The sequence below is a fragment of the Gossypium hirsutum genome, chromosome A04 (assembly GCF_007990345.1).
Source record: "Gossypium hirsutum isolate 1008001.06 chromosome A04, Gossypium_hirsutum_v2.1, whole genome shotgun sequence".
Classification (NCBI taxonomy): Eukaryota; Viridiplantae; Streptophyta; class Magnoliopsida; order Malvales; family Malvaceae; genus Gossypium; species Gossypium hirsutum.
In genome coordinates, this window is record NC_053427.1 from 76,615,839 (window position 1) to 76,637,851 (window position 22,013).

The following is a 22,013-nucleotide window of genomic DNA, read 5'->3' on the forward strand; positions in this document are numbered from 1 at the left end:
GATCCATCTCAGAAGCCAGGTTCATCGTTAAGACTGAAGATCTCCCATCAATTTCCCTTCAGGAGTTTCGGGTTTTTCTTTATGTTTTGTATTCATTATTCTTCAGAGATGTTTACCTTTTTGGTTATGAACTAAAACCCCTAAATACCTAAGGGGAATGAAACCTAAGACAGATCTTGTTATTATTATCTGAATTATGTGATAAATATTTGACTTGTTCTTAATTATGTGTTCTTAATTCTTGCTTTGATATTCCAGGATATTGATTCAAGTTAAGCTCTTATTCAGAGGAGGAATAGACCCTGTCTAAGAGTACATTTGTCATAATTAACCGGAGTTGATTGCGCTCCTAGAGATAGGGTGACAAGATTTTGTCGGATTAGGGTGAAACCTAATAAGAGGATCCATAGATTGAGTTAATGAAACCCTAAGGAGTTAATTAGAAAGAGATTTCAATTATTGAACCTAGGGTTAGACGTTGTTAGTCTCGAGAGGGATAATAATATAACTTAGGGATTTCTACGGAATAAGTCAAATGAATAAATTGTCCGATTCAGAGTCAAATAACAAGTGAAGTCTAGGTGGATTTTTCCTTAGGTATTGTCTTAATTCAATCATTTTTCCAAAAGTAATTCCCCAATTCTATTTTCTGTGAATTATTAGTTTAATTAATTAGTTAGATAAACAAAATCATTTTATTTTTTAGGCCAGATAATAAAAACAAAGTTAATACTAGTACTTTTAGTTCCTTTGGGTTCGATAATCCGGTCTTGCTAAAGCTATACTACTGTTCGATAGGTACACTTGCCTTCATCGTGATAATAGTTAGTTTCAAAAATGATTCAGTATAAATATTTAAAACCTGTCACGAATATCACGTATCACTAACTTATTGCAGTGACATTTTACTGCTTCCCCATCATACACATACTCTCTCTGCAATGAAGTAACAATATTTGCATACCTTGATTTTTTCCTTGAACCATGTGATACCCAATCTCTAGACTGACTATTTGAACTATGTGATTCAATTTTGAAAAAAAAAACTGAATCCATGATTTTAGACAAGGAAAAAAGCTAAAAATTTTCTAGAGATTATGGGATTTCACGATTTGGGAATAAGGGATTAGGGATTCAATGAAGATTCGAGAATAAGGGATTAAGGATGTAAGAAATTTCCTCAATCCATGACTCAAATTGGAGATTACTGAAGTTTTTAAGGATTTCACGATTTGGGGTTTTCACAAATTAAAATTTTTCGATTTTGGGTTTTTTTGGGATTATGTCTTTATTTTTATTTATTATAATTAACTTTTTTTTCAATGTCATCCTTCAACCTGCACGCCACATGGACATCTATGTTTATCGGTGCTTGACTAATGGTTGGCTGACGTTTCCCGATAAAAATAGGCTGATTTGTGGAAAAATCATTGTGTTGAGGGCTCAAATAAAAAAAAAGGTCAAGGGTACAAAACCAAAAGCCCCCAGACGTTGAGTTTTTTTTTATGCCTTGTGAATAAGATTATAAATAACCTTGATGTATTAAGTGATTGGTAACTATTTGATACTTAGTAAGTTGATGATGTTATCTAAGATTTGAATGACATTATGTGTATGTCTAGGTATTAGCATGACTTGATAATGAATGTTGGTAATTTTTTATGTTTAGAATGATTGGCTTGAATGGTATGAAATGTTTAAAGGAGTGATTGAATGAAGTATGCTTAAATTGTGAAAATAGGTATTCATGTTTTAGGTCATTCATTGAGCTTTGTTTGTTGATATCTTAGTTAAAAAAATAATGATTGTGTAAGTACATTTAGACATGAAAATTCTTAGCATGAACGGTAATGAATGGTTATTGTTTCATGATTGAGTTATGGTGCCAATTTTGGAATATTGGTTAGACATTTAGGTTAAGTGAATTAAGTTGAATTTGGTATGTTTTGGTGTCTTATATCATGTTGTTCGAGGGTCTAATGCATTGGCTTGTGGCTTAAGGGATCTTTGATCAAATCTGCTTCTCATTGAAGGTATTTTAGGCACACATGACCTATGACACGGTTTTCCACACAGTCGTGTGCTATACACAAGTGTAGGACACGAATGTGTGGTCTATTCAATTTAGGTGTAGGATGGTTCACATGGCCACAATTTGTTACATGGTTTAAGGACACAGAATTATGGTCTTGCACCACAGGGCCGTGTGACCCCTGTTTTGTATTTTTGCCATGTTTTTGTAAAATGTTTCAAATTAGTCCCTGTTTTGTTCCGAATTCTGATTATGTATAAATATCATGTTTTTTATTACATGTTTAATGACTAATTTTTATTTAAATAAAATTTTAACTGTGATAGCTCGTTTATGTTCTTTTTTGAATGGTAGCATTCTGTAACCGTAATCCGGTGACCGAGACGGGTAGAGGATGTTACAAACATAACTAGCCCACTAAGACTAATGTGCCATGTAATTAATCAATTTACTCCTAATAGGTGGGAGGTTCTAGTTGGACTTGAAGAACTTCGATTTAATTAATCAATTTACTCCTAATAAGAATTAAATTCCTAAAAATATCCCTATCTATATATCACCTAGTAGGGAAAACTTTATTGAAATTTAGTGAAATTTTATTTGAGTAATTTTCTTGTACTCGAATAAATTCTATTTTTTTAATTTGACTTTTAGAGTTGTGAGAATTATATTTGTAATAATCTAGTGATTATAATTCAAATCTAGAAGTTGTACTTTTTTATTTAGGATGCATATAAGAGATTCTGACTTCCACCCGTTGTTAAGTCCTAATTTTCATTTTTTTTTATTTGGTTATTTGAGTTAGAGCCTATTCTTTAGAACATGAGAGTTTGAGAATAGTGGAGAAAATCATTTGGCTGAAAGTTTGAAGGCTTTGGACTTCAACTTGAGTTGATCAAAAATTCGAGCACCTTCTTAAAGGCCCCTTTGTGATTTGGCTTGTCTCCCCTAGTCTCAAAACACATGTACTTATTTGATCAAATTTATTACTTTAGATAATACAAAAAATGTCATCTTTAGAAAAATTCAAAATTTCATTGTGCCAACTCTGACATGTTTTCTAAATAATTTTCCCATAGATAATCATTGTTACAATAAAGCTCTAGTAAGGTGCTCGAACCTTCCACTTAACTCGAATTGATGTTTGATGCCTTCAAGCTTTCAACCAATTGATTTTATACACTATTCTCAAACTCTCGGATGCTTAGAAAGTAAGCCCTAATTCAAAGAACCAAACAAACTACAAAATTCGATATTCTTAAGGAGAGTTTTTGCATAAACCCCTATGTATTCCCAAAACCAAATTCAACTTCCAGATCCTAATTATAGTTGCAGATTATTACAATAATAATTGCTTCTGATCTAGAATTCAAACTCCAAAAAAGTAGAATTCATTTGAGTATAAAAAAATTATTCAAATAAACTTTCGCTAAATTTTTAGTTATGGAGTCAATCCACTAAAAGTACCATAATTGAACTCTCTATTATAAATCGTTATGAAACTTACTAAAATTAAGCTTTTGTCTAACAACTATTTCATATGTGTGTTACTCTTATAGAATTTCCATAATTCTTTTAGGTTAAATCCATGCACCTAACTTGATCTATTTTTATTTCATGGTCATCATTGCACCTTCTACAAAGAAATGATCATTACTCATTCTAGTAATGATAAAATCATTTATCCTAGACAAATGAACCATTTTCATGTTACATTTTCATAATCCATAAATGCCAATGGGAGGATACTATGTACTCTTTTAATCAATCTATGATTCCACTTTTCTGAGTGAAGTCATGACATGCATAAGTCATGTACCCAACATACTAGCTTTCAACCTTCTTCTAAGAGAGTATAAGTTTTCAATACATAAAAACACATAAGTTATACACACGTGGTCATTCACATACTCAGGATTTAAGCAAGTCACACCATGAATGTCATAAATGAATAAATCCATAAATGGATGTAGGATAAATTCTATAACACCCCTTACCTTGTTCGTTCGTCGAACCCAAGTAATAGGATCTCACAAACAATTACAAATCCATTACATGCAATTTATTAATACAAATTCTCAATTACATACCATTATATCACATATGATCAAGTATAACATGTAATTGAATCAATTTTGAGTTTATAGCGAGCTTACGAAAGCTTAAAACCAACCCGATATCAAACAGGGATCAATTTAAAACAAAAACAAAAAGCTAGGAAAAATTTGTAAATAGGGGCCACACGGCCGTGTCCTCTAACCGTGTGGAAGGCTGAGGCCATGTGGAGTAGACCAAGCCGTGTAACAGCCTAATGTCGTGTAAGGCTGGAGTCACACGACTGTGTCGCTGGGCCGTGAAATAGACGGGGGTCGTGTGTACTAAAAATCACTCAAAACAAACAAACCATACAGCCGTGCCATATGCCATGTATGGCACACGGCTATGTGCTAGACCGTGTATACCTGAAAATACCTTTCAATACAAGTTTTCTAACCTTAATTCACTTACCTCAAACAACCATTATATCATATCTCAACCAATTCAAAAACATCAAAATCATACAAAAAATATCACTTATAACAATCATCCTAAGTGCCTAACCAATATGTCACAATTGACACCTCAATTAACAATTCAAAATCAACCAAATGACCACATTCAACCATACCAATATGCCTTCAATGGTAACTCAAAACAACAAACCAAACAAGCATTCATTGAACCATTCAAACTATCTCACAATTGGCACCAAATCAACCTTATAATTTATACACTAAATCTACCAAATCATTTCAAGCATGGCATAGACATAGATACCACTCTTCCATATCTACTCCATGGCATATCACCTAAATAACTTATAAACAAAAAACATACATACCAACTACTTAATAAAATATCATTATAATAATCATTGCCATCACATACCAACATATATATATACATATGTTCCTCAAAATGCCAACAAAATTCAAAACGAACATCATATAACCATAAGAATTCTTATGTACATGCCAAGACAAAGATAAATTTTCATATGCTAAGTCGACAATCGAATAAAAAAATACCTAGCCTGCCCATGAAAAATAAAATCGTACGCTGAGTATAACTTAGTGGTATTTCTATAATCCGACTATTAAACATAGCATAGATCATTTTAAATGTATAAGCTAAAAGTGAAAGGTAAAATGCAATTAACATGCAGTTAATGCCAATTCACATATATTCTTTGTTCAAACAAACACATCCGGTTAATCTAAAAATATAACAATCCATTTCACATATCATTTGGTATCTCAATTTACAATTCTATGTATATAATTAGCATATCGACCATTGTTCAACTCATGTCACAAATAGGCATTCCATTTGATATTTTTATTCCATTTCATACCCATTTTCCATCTCAACATCAATTACTACATCTCATATCAGTCTTCCAATCTCATAGATTCAAAGGCATACACATCATCATCATTTCAAATATAACATCTCATTTTTATATTTTATTCCCTTATTATCATGACTCAAACTCGAACAAATACACAAATCCAACTAACACACCAGTATGGTACCCGATGCCTCATCGGATAAATACAAAGCAAATAGTTGCGCCCAACACTATCAATAAAGTTGCAAACAAGTGTCTCATTGGTATAACCAAAGTAATTGGCACTCAGTGCCTCATCGACGCATAGTTGAAGTAACTTTGAACTCTTCCTATCCTATGGCATGCCAACTATATCTGACTCTACCCGAACTGTTAAGAGGGTATTCATTATTCATTTCATTCTCAATCAATATCTATATTCATGATAAACCGTAATATATACATATTTTTACCCCATGCTTGACATATTTATGGATGATTTTTCCTTGGTTTTATTGAATTCGATGCTCCTAATCCTTTAAATTCATATTTTATACCCAGAAGAGCTTAAGATGGCGAAAAGAGCAAGAAATAGGCAAAAAACAGACAAATTAGGCCTAAATCAGTGTTTCACATGGCCTAGGCACTTCCACACGGGTGACACACGAGTAGACCACACGCCTGTGTGTCATGGCCATGTCGATATTAATCAAAATCAAGATTGCACACAGCCTGAGCACCTTCACATGGGCGTGGCACACGGCTGTGTCCCCGTCGAGCCCAAGTCTAGTTCTACCCGGAGAATGTCACTTTTGAGGGTTTTGAATCATTCTAAAGGCTATATAAATACCCTAGAAGAGGATTAAAGAGGATACGAAGAGTAGAAGGTGGGGAAGTACTCAAGAATAGCCATCGGAATCACCTCGGAGGCAGGATCTACATCAAGACTAAAGATTTCCATCCAATTTCCTAGAAGTTCTTTGGGTTTCTTTATGTTTTGTTGTTTTCCATACTTTGAGATGTTTTCCATTATTATCATGAACTAAACTCCCTAAATACCTAAGGGAGATGAAACCTAAGACGAATCTTATTACTTTTTGATTTATATGATAAATATTTGTTCTTATTCTTAATTGTGAGTTTAAATCCTTGCTTTAATATTCCAGAATATTAATTCAGGATTTTGATGTGCTTATTCAGTAGAGGAAAAGTCCCTGTTTAAGATTAGATCATTCACAGTTAAGCGGAGTTGCATGCAATCCTAGAGAGAGTGTGACATAAATCTGCCAGATTAGAGTCAAATTTAATATGGGAATCCATAGATCAAGTTAATGCGACTATAAGGGTTTTAATTAGAAAGAGATTTCAATTAATCAACCTAGAGTCAGTTGTTTTTAGTCTTGAAAGGGATATTAACATAAATAAGAGATTTCTACGGAATAAGTCAAGTGAATAAATTGTCTTATTCAAAGGTAATAAGTGAAGTCTAGGTGGATTCTTTCTTGGGTATTGTCTTCTCAATCAGTTTTTCAAAAGTATTTTCCAACCTTAACTCTGTTATAATCTTAGCTAATTAGATAATTAGTTTTAGGTAAACATTCTCTTAATTTTTAGGCTAGATAATAAAAAGATAGTAATTACTAGTACTTTTAGTCCTCGTGGATACGATATTTTCGGTCTCACCATAACTATACTTCTGTTCGATAGGTGCGCTTGGCTTAAGTCAAATTTTTAGTTAGTTTAACAACCATCAAGTTTTTGGCATTGTTGCCGGGGGCTAAGATATTAGGAACGTTTAATTTTTATTACTTTAGCCATTTTTTATTTTTATTGCAATTTTATTTTTAATTTTGCTTAAATTACTAAATTTTCTTTTATTTACTTCTGGCAGGTTTTTATAGTTTATGACTAGAAGAAACCCGTCAGGACCTCTAATTTCTGATAGTGAGATTGAAAGTACAGCTCGTAGAAACAGAAGAGAAATAAGGCGTAGCCTACGATACATAGAGGAAGGGCAAGAGGACGATATTCAAACCACAACCAAGGACATGACTGATAATCAAAATAATCTATTGCCTCTTGTGGTTGTTGCAAATTTAGTAGATCAGAATCCTGCTCCTCATACTATGTATAATTATGCTAAACCTACTTTAACAGGAACTGAGTCGAGTATAGTTAGGCCTGTTGTTGCTGTAAATAATTTTGAACTGAAACCTAACACAATTCAAATGATAAACAGTTTGTTCAGTTTGATGGTTTGCAGGACAAGGATCCAAACACTCATTTAGAAAACTTTCTGGAATTCTGTGACACTTTTAAGATCAATGGCATTTCTGACGATGCCATTCGCCTTCGGTTGTTTCCATTCTTATTGAGGAACAAAGCTAAACAGTGATTAAACTCGTTACAACGAGGGTCAATCACAACTTGGGAACAAATGACAGAAAAATTTTTACTAAAATATTTTCCACCGGCTAAAACGGCTAAACTAAGGAATGATATTTCTTCTTTTGTGCAGATTGATTTAGAAACACTTTCTGATGCATGGGAGAGATACAAGGATCTATTGAGAAGGTGCCCTTACCATGGGTTACCCCTTTGGCTACAAGTTCAAACTTTCCATAACGGTTTGAATCCTTCAACTAGACGGATGATTGACGCAGCTGCTGGTACACCTGAAGAGGCTTATGAGTTTATAAAAGAGATGTTACTGAATAATTATCAGTGGCAAGTCATAAGGATAAAGCCAACAAAAGCAGCCGACGTTTTTAACGTCGATTCAGTTATTATGCTCTCTGATCAGGTAAAACTTTTGAATAGAAAAATTGATGGTTTACTTGGCTTTTCACAGGTTCATCCAGTAATGCGGTGCGATGCAAGTGGAGGTGGAACGAACAATTTAGACTACCTATCCTATGACCCTAACATGGAGAATGAGCAAATGAACTATATGGGTAATAATCTTCGACCCCAAAATAATCCTTATAGTAACACTTATAATGCAAGTTGGAGGAACCACCCAAATTTCTCATGGGGAGGCCAAGGAAATCAAAGACCACCACCCCCTCCAGGCTTCCAACAACAACCGTACCAGCCAGAGAAAAAGCCAAACCTTGAAAAAATGATGACAAAATTTATCTCAGTAGCAGAGACTCGTCTTCAGAATACTAAAACTACACTTAAAAATCAGCAAGCATCAATTCAAGGGCTCGAGAATCAAATAGGACAGCTGGCTAAGATGATTTCAGAGAGACTACCAGAGAGCCTATCCAGCAATATCGAACCCAATCCAAAAGAGCATGTGAAAGGAGTTACATTAAAGAGTGGAAAGGTGTTATTGAATCTGAAAAGAAGCTGCAACCAGAAAAGCTGATAGAAAAAAAGGAGAGGAGGAAAAACCCGAAGACAATGAAAAACTGGTGTTGAGGGAATATAAACCACCAGTCCCATACCCAGCGAAGTTGAAGAAGGATCGCATGGATGCACAATTCGGTAAATTTCTCGAACTTTTTAAACAATTACATATTAATTTACCTTTTGTTGAAGCTATCTCGCAAATGCCTACATATGCAAAATTTTTAAAGGAGCTTCTAACAAATAAAAGAAAGTTTGAAGATTTGTCTACAGTGGAACTCAACGAGGAATGCTCGGCTATACTCCAAAATAATCTGCCAACCAAACTGAAAAATCCAGGAAGTTTTACTATTCTCTGCTTAATTGGTAGTTTGAATGTTGAGAAGGCACTAGCTGATTTAGGCGCTAGCATTAATTTGATGCCATATAAAATGTTCAAACAACTTGGTCTTAGGGAACCTAAACCCATTAGGATGAGTATTCAACCAGCTGATAGATCTGTTAAATATCCTAGGGGTATTATAGAAGACGTACTTGTAAAAGTAGATAAATTTATATTCTCTGTTGATTTTGTTGTGCTTGACATGGATGAGGATGTTGAGGTGCCTTTAATTTTAGGTCGTCCATTTTTAGCCACTACTAGGGCTGTAATTGATGTAGGTGATGGTAAACTTGTGCTTAGAGTAGGTGACAAAGAGATTATTTTTAAAATTTATGATGCTATGAGACTTTCTAGGGAACAGGATAACTCATGTTCTTTTATTGACTCTATTGATCATGCTACTCAACACTCATTACAGGAAATCATACATAAGGACACGTTGGAACTGTATCTTGCCCAAGAAAAGAGGTAAATGATGATGATTCTGAGATAGGTAAGATAAAAGATGAACTAAATTCCAATGAACCTTCATTGAGACAGACCTTCATTGAGACAGAAGAGCTATGAGGGTATTGAGGTAAATAATGAATTAAAATTAAAACCCTCTGTTGAAGAACTGCCTAAATTGGAATTAAAGCAATTACAAGATCACTTAGAATACGCGTTTCTTGGAGATAATTCCACATTACCAGTAATTATTGCTTCAGATTTACAGCCAACCAAAAAAGACGAGTTACTCAAAGTTTTAAAGGAGCATAAAAGAGCCATAGCCTGGAAGATTTCTAACATAAGAGGGATTAACCCTTCTTTTTGCACCCATAAAATTTTAATGGAAGATAAATTCAAACCCTGTATGCAAGTGCGAAGACGGTTGAATCCTAACATGAAAGACTTTGTAAAAGCTGAGGTAATTAAACTTCTAGATGCTGGAATTATTTATCCTATCTCTGACAGTTCCTGGGTGAGTCCTGTGTAGGTTGTTCCTAAGAAAGGAGGAATGACTGTTTTGGCCAATGAGAAGAACGAATTAATTCACATACGAATAGTCACGAGATGGAGAGTCTGCATTGACTATAGGAAATTGAACGATGCCACAAGAAAAGATCACTTTCCCCGACCATTCATTGATCAGATGTTGGAAAGATTATCTGGACATATGTATTATTGCTTCCCAGATGGATTCTCTGGTTATTTCCAAATCCCAATAGCTCCTGAGGACCAACAGAAAATGACATTTACATGTCTATACGGTACGTTTGCTTATTGATGAATGCATTTTGGATTATGTAATGCTCCTACTACTTTTCAGTGATGCATGCTGGCTATTTTTGATAAACTTGTGGAAGACATTATGAAGGTATTCATGGATGAGTTCTCGGTATTCGGTAACTCTTTCCATCTCTGCCTTAAAAATTTAAAACGAGTTTTGATTAGATGTGAGGAAACAAATCTTGTACTGAATTAGAAAAAATGTCATTTCATGGTTCGTGAAGGGATTGTGTTAGGCCACAAAATTTCTAGCAAGGGAATCAAGGTTGATAAAGCAAAGGTTGAAACTATTGAGAAACTACCTTTCCTTAATTCAGTTAAAGCTATTCGTAGTTTTTTAGGTAATGCTGGATTTTATAGACGATTTATTAAAGACCTTTCAAAAATAGCCAAGCCTTTAACGAATTTTTTAGAGAAAGATATACCTTTCAATTTCAGTCAGGATTGTTTAGAAGCATTCAATACTCTTAAGGATACATTAATTAACGCTCCAATTGTAGTTGCACCTGATTGGAATTTACCTTTGAACTAATGTGTGATGCGAGTGATTTTGCAATAGGAGCAGTTCTTGGACAGCGGAAAGACAAGCACTTTCAACCAATTTATTATGCTAGCAAAACATTGATAGCTGCACAAGAAAATTATACGACGATCGAGAAAGAATTATTGGTTGTGGTTTTTGCATTCAATAAATTTAGACCATATTTAATATTATCTAAAGTTTTCGTTTACACTGACCACTTAGCTCTTCGATACCTCCTTACTAAAACAGATGCAAAACCTCGACTAATAAGTTGGATTTTATTGTTGCAGGAATTTGATTTAGAAATTCAATATAAGAAAGAAGCAGAAAATCTTGCAGCAGATCATTTATCCAGATTAGAAAACCCACATCTCAATGAATTGAACGAACAGGAGATAAATTACTCATTCCCTAAACAACAACTTTTTGCTATCTCTGACTCGGAAGAACCTTGGTTTGTAGATATTGCGAATTATTTAGCCGCTAACATTATACCAAAAAGGTTGACACATCAGTAAAAGAAACGATTCTTTACTGATGTGAAAAATTATTTTTGGGAAGAACTTTTTCTTTTTCGTATATGTGCAGATCAAGTCATTCGAAGATGCGTTACAGAGACAGAAGCGATTAAAATTTTAGAGCATTGCCACTCAGAACCAACTGGGGGACATTACAGTGGAATTAGGACCGCACATAAAACACTCGAATCAGGTTTTGACTAGCCCACACTATTCAAAGACTCCAACAGGTATGTTGCTACTTGCGATAAATGCCAACGAACAGGTAATATCTCTAAACGTGACGAAATGCCCCAAACGTACATGCTCTCATGTGAAATCTTTGATGCATGGGGTATTAATTTCATGGGTCCATTCCCTAGCTCATTTGGGAATAAATACATATTTGTAGTCGTTGATTATATGTCTAAATGGGTGGAAGCCCAAGCCTTACCTACTAATGATGGTAGAGTAGTGGTGAAGTTCCTTAAGAAACTTTTCTCTCGATTTGGAAAACCTAGAGTAATCATCAGTGATCGGGGCACTCATTTCTATAATACTCAATTTGATAAAACCCTTAAGAAATATGGAGTTTATCACAGAACATCTACCCCTTACCATCCTCAAACTAGTGGACAAGTCGAAGTCGCTAACCGAGAACTTAAACGCATTCTAGAAAAAACTGTAGAGTCAAATAGGAAAGATTGGGCAAAGAAAATAGATGATGCTTTATGGCCCTATAGAACCGTTTTTAAGACACCCATAAGAACATCCCCTTACAGACTTGTTTATGGGAAGAGTTGTCATTTACCGTTTGGATTGGAACATAAAGCATTCTGGGCTATAAAATTTCTAAACTTTGATCCCAAACTCGCAAGTGAAAGGAGATTGATGTAGCTGAATGACTTAGATGAATGGCGAGCTAATGCCTATAAGAATTTACGTATATACAATTAAGCAACAAAGTGTCGCCATGATGCTTGTTTAAAGCAAAACAAGCAATTTGAAGCTGGAGATCGTGTCCTGTTATACAAATCAAGGCTCAAATTGTTCCCTGGGTAGCTTAAATCATGATGGTCAGGTCCTTTCGTAGTCTAAAATTTCTTTCCATATGGCACAGTAGAGGTAAGTCACCCAACTTAAGGCACTTTCAAGGTAAATGGACATCAATTTAAACTTTATAACGGTGAGGATTTCAAGGACAAGGGAGAGAAGCTACAGCTCCGCGAACCTGAATAAACATACCTACCAGGTAAAGTCGAGCTTAGACTCTAAATAAGTGATTTTCGGGAGGCAACCCGAGCACTAACCCCACCAAATAACTTAGTTTGTTTTCCCTTTTTGCTTTATAATCTGACTGCAGGTATTTTCAACACACACGACCTAGCACACGGGCGTACTTTCGGCCGTGGGCTTCCCACGATCAAGCAACACGGACGTGGCTATGGCTGTGCTAAAACAGGACAAAATGGCGTGCGATAAATCACCACGTCCGTGCGAGGCGGCCGTGGGAGACACACGGCCCGTACCACGGGTGTGTTTGAGGCCATGTGAAAACTTTTCGAAAATTCGAAACGATAAATGAAGTCAGAATAGAACACGGGTGTAGGTCACGGTCGTGTTCAAGAGCCGTGCACAATTCTGACTAATTGACACGAGCATGTTGGATTAGACACGAGCGTGGGAGAAACGAAGTGAGCACCACATGGTCGAGTGATGTGGCCGTGTGGGTCACACGGGATGAACATACGGGTGTGTCCGCAGGCCATGTGCGATACTGACTTGAAACATCAAACCATAAACACACGACATAAACACACGAGCGTGGTGATTCTAACATGGGCGTGAGAGAAGTGAACGATCGTACACACGGCCGTGCAACGCGGTCGTGTGGTGACACAGGCGTGTCAAAGCAACCGTGTGCAATCCTGACTACGAATTTCATGAAAAACACGGGCTGAGAGCGTACCACACGGTCGTGGGCCACAATCATGTGGCTTAAAATGGGGCTTACACGGCCATGGCCCCCTTTTTAATCCCCCCTAACCGTAATTTCTCCCTTTACCCTTCACTATTCATCATCTTCTTCAACAAGCCCCCCTTATCCTTCTTCCTTTTTCCCTCTCTTCCCCCTCCCTCTCTGACCACCATGTACTGTCGCCAGCCACCTCCTCCTCTCCTTTCCCCTTCTCCCTCACCCCTTCCGCCTCTCATTACGCGCCACTCCGAGCGAACACCGAGCACCACCAAGCACCACTACGTTTGTCTATCCTTTTCTCTCCATTATCTTCATTTCTTTTACTGTCTTTATTTTATTTCTTGTTTCATTTGACTATTTTTTGTTATTCTTTACACTGCTAATGATATTCATGCTTGTGATTCTTATTTTTGTTTAGTGATTTGTGATTTTTCTACTAATAGTGCTTGACCTATGCATAATACTACATTCACTCATTCTTGGTCTTTTGTGTTTCCATGGATTTCATTTCTTCTTGGTCTACCACACCATATTTCGTACTATCATCTCACTTGCATCTCTGTTTCATTGTTTCTTCATCTATTTACTGCTTTCATGTCTAACATAAGTTGTCTATGTCAGTTCCTAGGCATTTTTTATCACAATTTCTCGTATTTCTATTGCTAATAACTTGATTTGTCTTTTAGTTGAGATTTGTTTATTTTTCAATACTATTTTCTCACTAAGATTTATCATTATTCCTTTGGTCCTTTGATTCCTATGCAGTGTCACTATTTAGTTTTGGCATGCTTGAGTATTTGTCCATGCTATTTTTCAACCAATTTAATATTTTGGACTACTCTAATTTTTGACTTGCAAGTGTGGGGATTATTTTATGGATAACTTAGTCTTTTATTTGTAGGCATCATGACGAACACAAAAGGTAAGAAAGTCGCGGTTCCCGCTTCGAAAAAATAGAAAGGAACAACATCTTCCTTGAGTCCCGCCACCGAGATACGACACCCATTCGTCCAATTCCCACCAAGGTCCTAAGAAGAACTATTTCAAATTCTACGTGCCCGACCGCTTGGTGTGGGGTGTTGCATCGATTGGGCCACACTAGAGAAGGTCTACCTAGCCGATTTGGTACGGGACCTCCTCCCCACAACTCCGTGGGACCGATTTTTTGCTATCATGGAGCCAAAATATTTGGAATTCACCTTGGAACTCGGCTCAACTTTCCAGTTACAGATAGTGATGGCGGAATACGACGACCCAGGAACAGTTCAATTCCGCCTTGGCGGTCTAGTATGACAGTTGAGTGTCCCCGAATTTGGAGCTACCTTGGGACTCTATACTGACGACTTTATGGAGACCTACCATTTCCCCCACCTCCACCGCCACATACATCGTTCACCATCATCGTGTTGGGTCAACCTCCACCCTGCTACTGGCATTTATGATCTTAGCCGTTCAAAGGCATCAACTCTAGCTCTAGCTTTACGCTATCTCCACGCCTTTTTGGCACACACATTGACGAGGAGGCGAGAGAGCACTAGATTCGTCAACACTCATGACGCATACTTCCTGTGGAGCATTAGCCATGGGCATATTTTTTATCTCACTTACTTTGTTGCCATTGCCTTTCGCCACCAGAGAGAACAACACTGAAAGGAAGTCATCAGCATCGACCCATATGTGACTTGTCTAGCGTGATATTTTGGGCTCCTGAATACAGTGGCGTAGTCTTCATCGCTCACAGTAATTGGCCAGATGTCCACATAGGGCATCCAAAGTATGCTCCATATGCGAATGATTGAGCGTCGTCATGGGTTCAAGCCTCCTCAGTACCGACTTGCACGAGCTACTGATAAGTATGAAGCCAAGGATATTTCTGATGATATCCTGCAATTCAGGAAGACCCACCTTCACAGCCACCACCGAGTCATCGACCAGTTCATGTGACTGCTTCATTGTCGGAAGTTTCTGACCACCTCCATCACTTTGAACAGTATTGCACTCAACAATTCGACAGCATTGAGGCGACACTACAAAAAATTTGCCAACATTTTCACATATCGCCTCCAGCACCACCACCTCACGATCCAGCTGTCGACGAGGACTATTAAGTCCAACTAATTTTCAAATTGCTTTTCTTTTCATTTTATCTTTATTTTGACATTTCTTTTGCACTTTCGTTATCAATTACTTACAAGACTTTTATTAGTATAATTTGAATATTATTTTATCTAGTTCTTTCATTACTACTAACCATAATAACCATATACATATAAATACCTTAAATATTATTAACGGCATCGCAGTTTCAAGAGGTTCAGTCGATGGGTACTACTAAGGCATAAACAAACAATCATCCACGACTGCGATGTCCTGCTCGACCACGACCACAGCCACCACGACACCGACCACCACGATAACCTCATCGCTGGGCACTGTGATTGTGGAACCCAACCTCTACCACCACCTTCACCTCTACCTACATGTCACATACCCATCACTTTCAATGCCTCTAAACCTGTTTCCGCTCTTTCAAGGATTACATCCAAATTCAGGGCAGTTTCGATTCTCTTACTCTCTTTTGATATTATGCTTAGATTGCTATTATATATCCCTGTACATTGAGGACAATGTAAATCTTAAGTGTGGGGAGGTTATTTATGTGACTATCGGAAAAAATCCCTGAATTTTTATCTTGTTCTCAAAAAAAGTTCCTCATATTACTATTAGAATGAATCTTGATTGACTTATGATTTTTTTTTTTTGATATGTTTTGAATTAAATCATAGGTAACTATGCATTGATTCTTTAAACTGTAAGACATTAGAGAATCAAGCATGATAAGTTGACTTTTGAGAAGTAAAATTGCTAGGTTGTTTCCCTGAATTGAGGTATTATCTTGAAGTTTTGAATTCACAGGATTGACATCAAATACCTATAATTTCCGTGAGACTTTGAGCCTTTTAGAGCATATATCTTTCTTGCTCACTGATTTTATTGGTTATGAGTGTGTCAACATTGATTTGTTATTCTAAAACTTTTCTTCGATTATGCATGTCAAGACCACACCTTTGATTTGATATATGAAAATTGTAGAGGCCCAAATTTGCCCGGCCCAACAAATTAAAATCAAACCTAAATCCTACCCAATTCATAAACCCAATTACAAAATCAGACCCAAAACTAAGCCCAAATAATAAAAACCCTAGCCCAATACAACCTAAAAAAAAAAGACAAAACCCTAGCCATCTTGCTTCCCACTTGCACCTACTCCACCACCTTGCCTCCCACTTGCACCTACTCCACCACCTTGTCTTCCACTTGCACCTACACCATCAAATGGAGAAGAGACATAGAATGATAAGAAATGTATGTAAGATGGCTATAAAAAGGCCATGCTAAAATCATTGTAAAAAAAAAAAAGAGGAGGAAAGAATTGTATTTTTGAAAGGTTTTTTTCATAAAAAAAGGAGAAGAATGTAAAAGCAAAAGGTTTGCAAACAAATCTGAAATAAAAAAAGCGAGTATTGAAAAAGAAAAGATTCAAACGCGTTAAGGTTTTTATTTCTTTTTTCCTTTTTATTTTCACTTTTTTTGTACATATAAACATTTTTTCTTTTTTTCTTTTCTTTCAAAAATAGTATACATATATTTAGATATAAAAATAAAAAAGAAAACAAAAAATAATACATTTTTTAAATTTCGGCCACCGCGCACGGTGGCCGGCGACGGCGACAAAGACGGTGGACGGTGCCGGTCCGGCACCTGGGTACTGACCGGACCATGGCCGGAAAGAGGGAAAGAGGGAGAGAGTTGAGAGTTTTGTTTTATTTTTTTTATTTTATTATTTTTACTATTATTTATATTATTATTATTATTTCTCATGTATATATTATTATTTATATTATTATTATATTATATATACCCTCTCCATATTTATTTATATTATTACTATCATTATTGTTACTTCTATTATTTTTTATTTCTGACTACTATTATTATATATATATGTATTATTGTTTGTATTATTATTATTATTATCACCCCTATTGTTATTACTTTACTTTTGTATTCTAATATATTATTAATATTACTCATATTTTCATTATTTTTGCTATTACTATTATTATATATTAGTGTATATTTTTAAGTATATATATATTTATATATAGTATTGTTTTTTATTACTTTAATTTAATATTTTTATTATATTTGCTTTTTGTATTCCTATATTTATTATTATTATTATTATTATATAGTAATGTGTATTTCTATTATATACATATATATATATTTATATATAGTATTATTATTTACTTTACTTTAATATTATTATTATTATCATTATATCCAACCCAATAATAATTCTTTCATAAAAGTAATATTCAGTATTTGGTAATTCGAGACAATCGTGCCCTAACTTACTGGGTTTCGATTTTTCTCCTTTAACCTAAATAACGGAATACTCTTTTAAATCGCGACATGAGTTTTGAAAAATGCTTATTCTCGGAGATACGAGGTGTTGTGCCCTAACTTACCGGGTATGGCATTTTGTTACCTCGAAATAAGATTTTTGCAAGTAAAGGCAATATTCGGTGTTCGGGAATTCGTGGAAATGTGCCCTAACTTACTGGGTTTCGATTTTCCTCGTTCACCTTAACTAACTGAATAACCTTTTGAAATACACGAATTTTTATATAAAAGGCAAGCTCGCTCTCGAAAATTCAAGATGTCGTGTCCTAACTTACTGGATGTGACATTTTATATTGTGAGACGAGAAGGTCTTTAACATTTGAGCATTTTCTTTACAAAGAGGGATCGTATTTTAAATTCTTTCAAGTTTTCAAATTTTCGACACTAAGACACTAATTAATCAACTAGGTACCAATTTTGGGCGTGTCGAGTGTGCTAATCCTTCCTCGTGCGTAATCGACTCCCGAACTCATTTTTTGATTTTCGTAGACCAAAAATTATCGTTTTAGTAAATCTTAACTTTTATTAAAATGATTAATTTAAGGTGATCCGATCACACCTCATCAAAAAAGATTGGTGGCGACTCCTCTATTCGTTTTCATTTCCAAAAATCTAAGTCGATTCCCGTTTTTTCAAAAAAAATGGTTACGACAAAAATGATAAAGGCACTTAGGTTTCAACCCATTTACCCCATAAAAAATCCTACCTACACAGTTGACCCCTAGTGAACCCCTTTGGGCCTTAACTATTATTTCTTGATTTTCCCCTTTATATTAACCCACAACTTAACCCTTTTTGATTCGTTAAGAATTTCTCCCTTTTTATCGACTCCCTTTTTTCGAGATTTAATTTGATTAGTTACCTAATTATATTCGTTCATTCCAGTTGCTGAATTATTTCTTATTATGTATTTTCCATTTTGTACTTGTTCTATTTCTTAAAAAAAACCGTATATTCATTCAAATTACATATTGTTCTAAAAGAGCTTGGATAAGTTATCATATTGAGAGAAAAACTCCCTTCATGAGTTTTGGTTAGTGTTAATTCTGGCACTTGTTTGTAATTCAGTGATCAGCTTTGTTTTTCTAAGTTTGGTAATCTATTAAATTAATCTCGATTCTAACCCTCTTTTGCAGCCTTTATCCACACCTTTAACCCAAGCCCCATTACAACCCTGTTAAAGACCTTTTGATTTGTATATCATTTCATTATAGTGGTGGAGATTTGATTTTCATGCAAGCCTATGGTAATAACTTTCCATGTTTGACTATTGAGTGCTTAATTATTGAACCCTAAACACTTTGAGTGATTTGAGTGAATCATTAGTGAGGATGTCAACCTTGTCAATTTGGAATTAAAGGTGATTACTTAGATAAATGGGGATACCTATGATTTTATGATTTAAATGCTCAATTTGGATTGTTTGAAACTTTAATGTTCTTATAGTTAAGCTCTTAACGTATGATTATTTATGGATTATTTCAAACATTATTGATGAGAATTATAAGTTGAGAAGGATTTATTTTAATTGTAAGTTGAGGATTTTGCTTCAGGACAAGCAAATGCTTAAGTGTAGGGATATTTGATAAACCGTAATATATACATATTTTTACCCCATACTTGACATATTTATGGATGATTTTTCCTTGGTTTTGTTGAATTTGATGCTTCTAATCTTTTAAATTCATATTTTATACTCAGAAGAGCTTAGGATGGCGAAAAGAGCAAGAAATAGGTCAAAAACAGACAAATTGGGCCTAACTCAGTGTTTCACATGGCCTAAGCACTTCCACACGAGTGATCCACACGCCCCTGTGTGACACACGGGTAGACCACACGCTCGTGTGTCATGGCCATGTCGACATTAATCGAAGTCAGGATTGCACACGGCCTGAGCACCTTCACACGGGCGTGGCACACGGCCGTGTCCCTGTCGAGCCCAAGTCTAGTTCTACTAAGAAAATGTCACTTTTGAGGGGTTTGAAGCATTCTAATGGCTATATAAACACCCTAGAAGATGATTAAAGAGGATGTGTAGAGTAGAAGGCAAGGAAGTACTCAAGAATAGCCATCGGAATCACCTCGGAGGCAGGATCTACATCAAGACTGAAGATTTCCATCCAATTTCCTAGAAGTTCTTTAGGTTTCTTTATTTTTTTTTCCATTATTATCATGAACTAAACTCCATAAATACCTTAGGGAGATGAAACCTAAGACGGATCTTATTACTTTTTGATTTATATGATAAATATTTATTCTTATTCTTAATTGTGAGTTTTAATCCTTGCTTTAATATTCCAGGATATTAATTCAGGTTTTTGATGTGCTTATTCAGTGGAGGAAAAGTCCCTGTTTAAGAGTAGATCATTCATAATAAAGCGGAGTTGCATGCAATCCTAGAGATAGGACAACATAAATTTGTCGGATTAGTGTCAAATCTAATAAGGGAATCTATAGATCGAGTTAATGCGACTATAAGGGTTTTAATTAGAAAGAGATTTCAATTAATCAACCTATAGTCAGTTGTTTTTAGTCTCGAAAGGGATATTAACATAAATCAGGGATTTCTACGAAATAAGTCAAGTGAATAAATCGTCTTATTGAAAGGTAATAAGTGAAGTCTAGGTGGATTCTTTCTTGGGTATTGTCTTCTCAATCAGTTTTTCAAAAGTATTTTCCAACCTTATTCTCTGTCGTAATCTTAACTAATTAGATAATTAGATTAAGGTAAACATTCTCTCAATTTTTAGGCTAGATAATAAAAAGATAGTAATTACTAGTACTTTTAGTCCTCGTGGATACGATATTTTCGGTTTCACCATAATTATACTACTGTTCGATAGGTGCACTTGCCTTAAGTCGAATTTTTAGTTAGTTTAGCGACCATCAATTCACATAAATTTTCTCATGAAATCATTTATTGGAACATATGGCAACATCAAATGTCTCATTATGCATTCAATTTCATATTTATATAAACATACACATTTTTCACATATATTCAATTTAGTCCTAATGGACATCAATCAATTCAATTCAACCCAAAACATCTCATTCTCAAAAACTATCTCACCTTATGTTCTTGCAATGCACAAAAATGTTAATATGCATTAATTAAAAGTAGTTCGGATTATAAAAACACAAACCGTAAACTTCGAGCTATTAGTTGATAACTCTATCTTTTCCTTTCTTTTTCGACGAATTGAGGTTGACGTTAGTTGTGAATCAAAAAAAAGGTATTTCATCAATACTCAACCATTTTCCCAATCAATTTCTAAATTATGCGATTTTTTTATTTTATTCAATTTAGTCCCCAAAACTAAGACTAACATAACTTTTAAATTTAACCACAAATTTTCATGTCAATTTCACTCTAAGCCTTATTAAAATTTATATTTCTCATTTTTATGGTAAATTTCAAATTTTATGCAATTTAGTCCCTATTACACAAAATCATCAATTAACTTTACAATTTAGTCCTTTTTCAACTCCAAACATAAAATCTATAAATATAACCCCTAAAACTTCAATTATTCAACCATGGTACTATCTTTAATCTTTAACAATACCAAAAAATACTATATAGGTCAGGTAGCTTAAGCTCTCGAGATTTCGAAAACATAAAAAAGATAAGAAAATGACTAAATTGAACATACCAATTGAAGCTTCAAACATAAAGAACCCTGGTCTCTCGTCTTCTCTCCTTCCCCTTGGTTTCGAAAATTTGAAATGTAAAGAGAAAAATTCCATTCTCTTTTAATCCACTAAGGTTATTTGTTTCTTATAATTTGTTTAATTTGTTTATGATTAATTTATTAATTTATTACAATTTTATTACATTTTTCTTTATAAATTTACCAAGCTACCATCCACTATACTTAGAAGTGGTGTAATTCCCACTTTAGTCCTTATTCCATTTCCAGTTAATAAAAACATATTGAAATTGAACTTTTGACACTTTAACAATTTAGTCTCTGCACCCTAATTAAGCACCATTCTTAGAAAATTACTCGACCAATATTCAATTCATTTCTAATATAACTCCGTAAATACTTTATTAAATATTTAAGGTTTTAGGTTAAGGAATCAGGGTTTCAAAACCACACTTTTCGACACCACTGACTTTCGAGTCATCATA

General features: G+C 34.9%; 1 non-coding gene across 1 annotated transcript; it reads right to left on the bottom strand.

The window, feature by feature from the left end:
* Positions 1 to 7,887: 7,887 nt before the first annotated feature.
* On the bottom strand, positions 7,888 to 7,994 carry LOC121228805 (small nucleolar RNA R71). Its single transcript, XR_005926379.1, has one exon. It is a non-coding gene; the product is annotated as a small nucleolar RNA R71 (small nucleolar RNA).
* Positions 7,995 to 22,013: the final 14,019 nt, after the last annotated feature.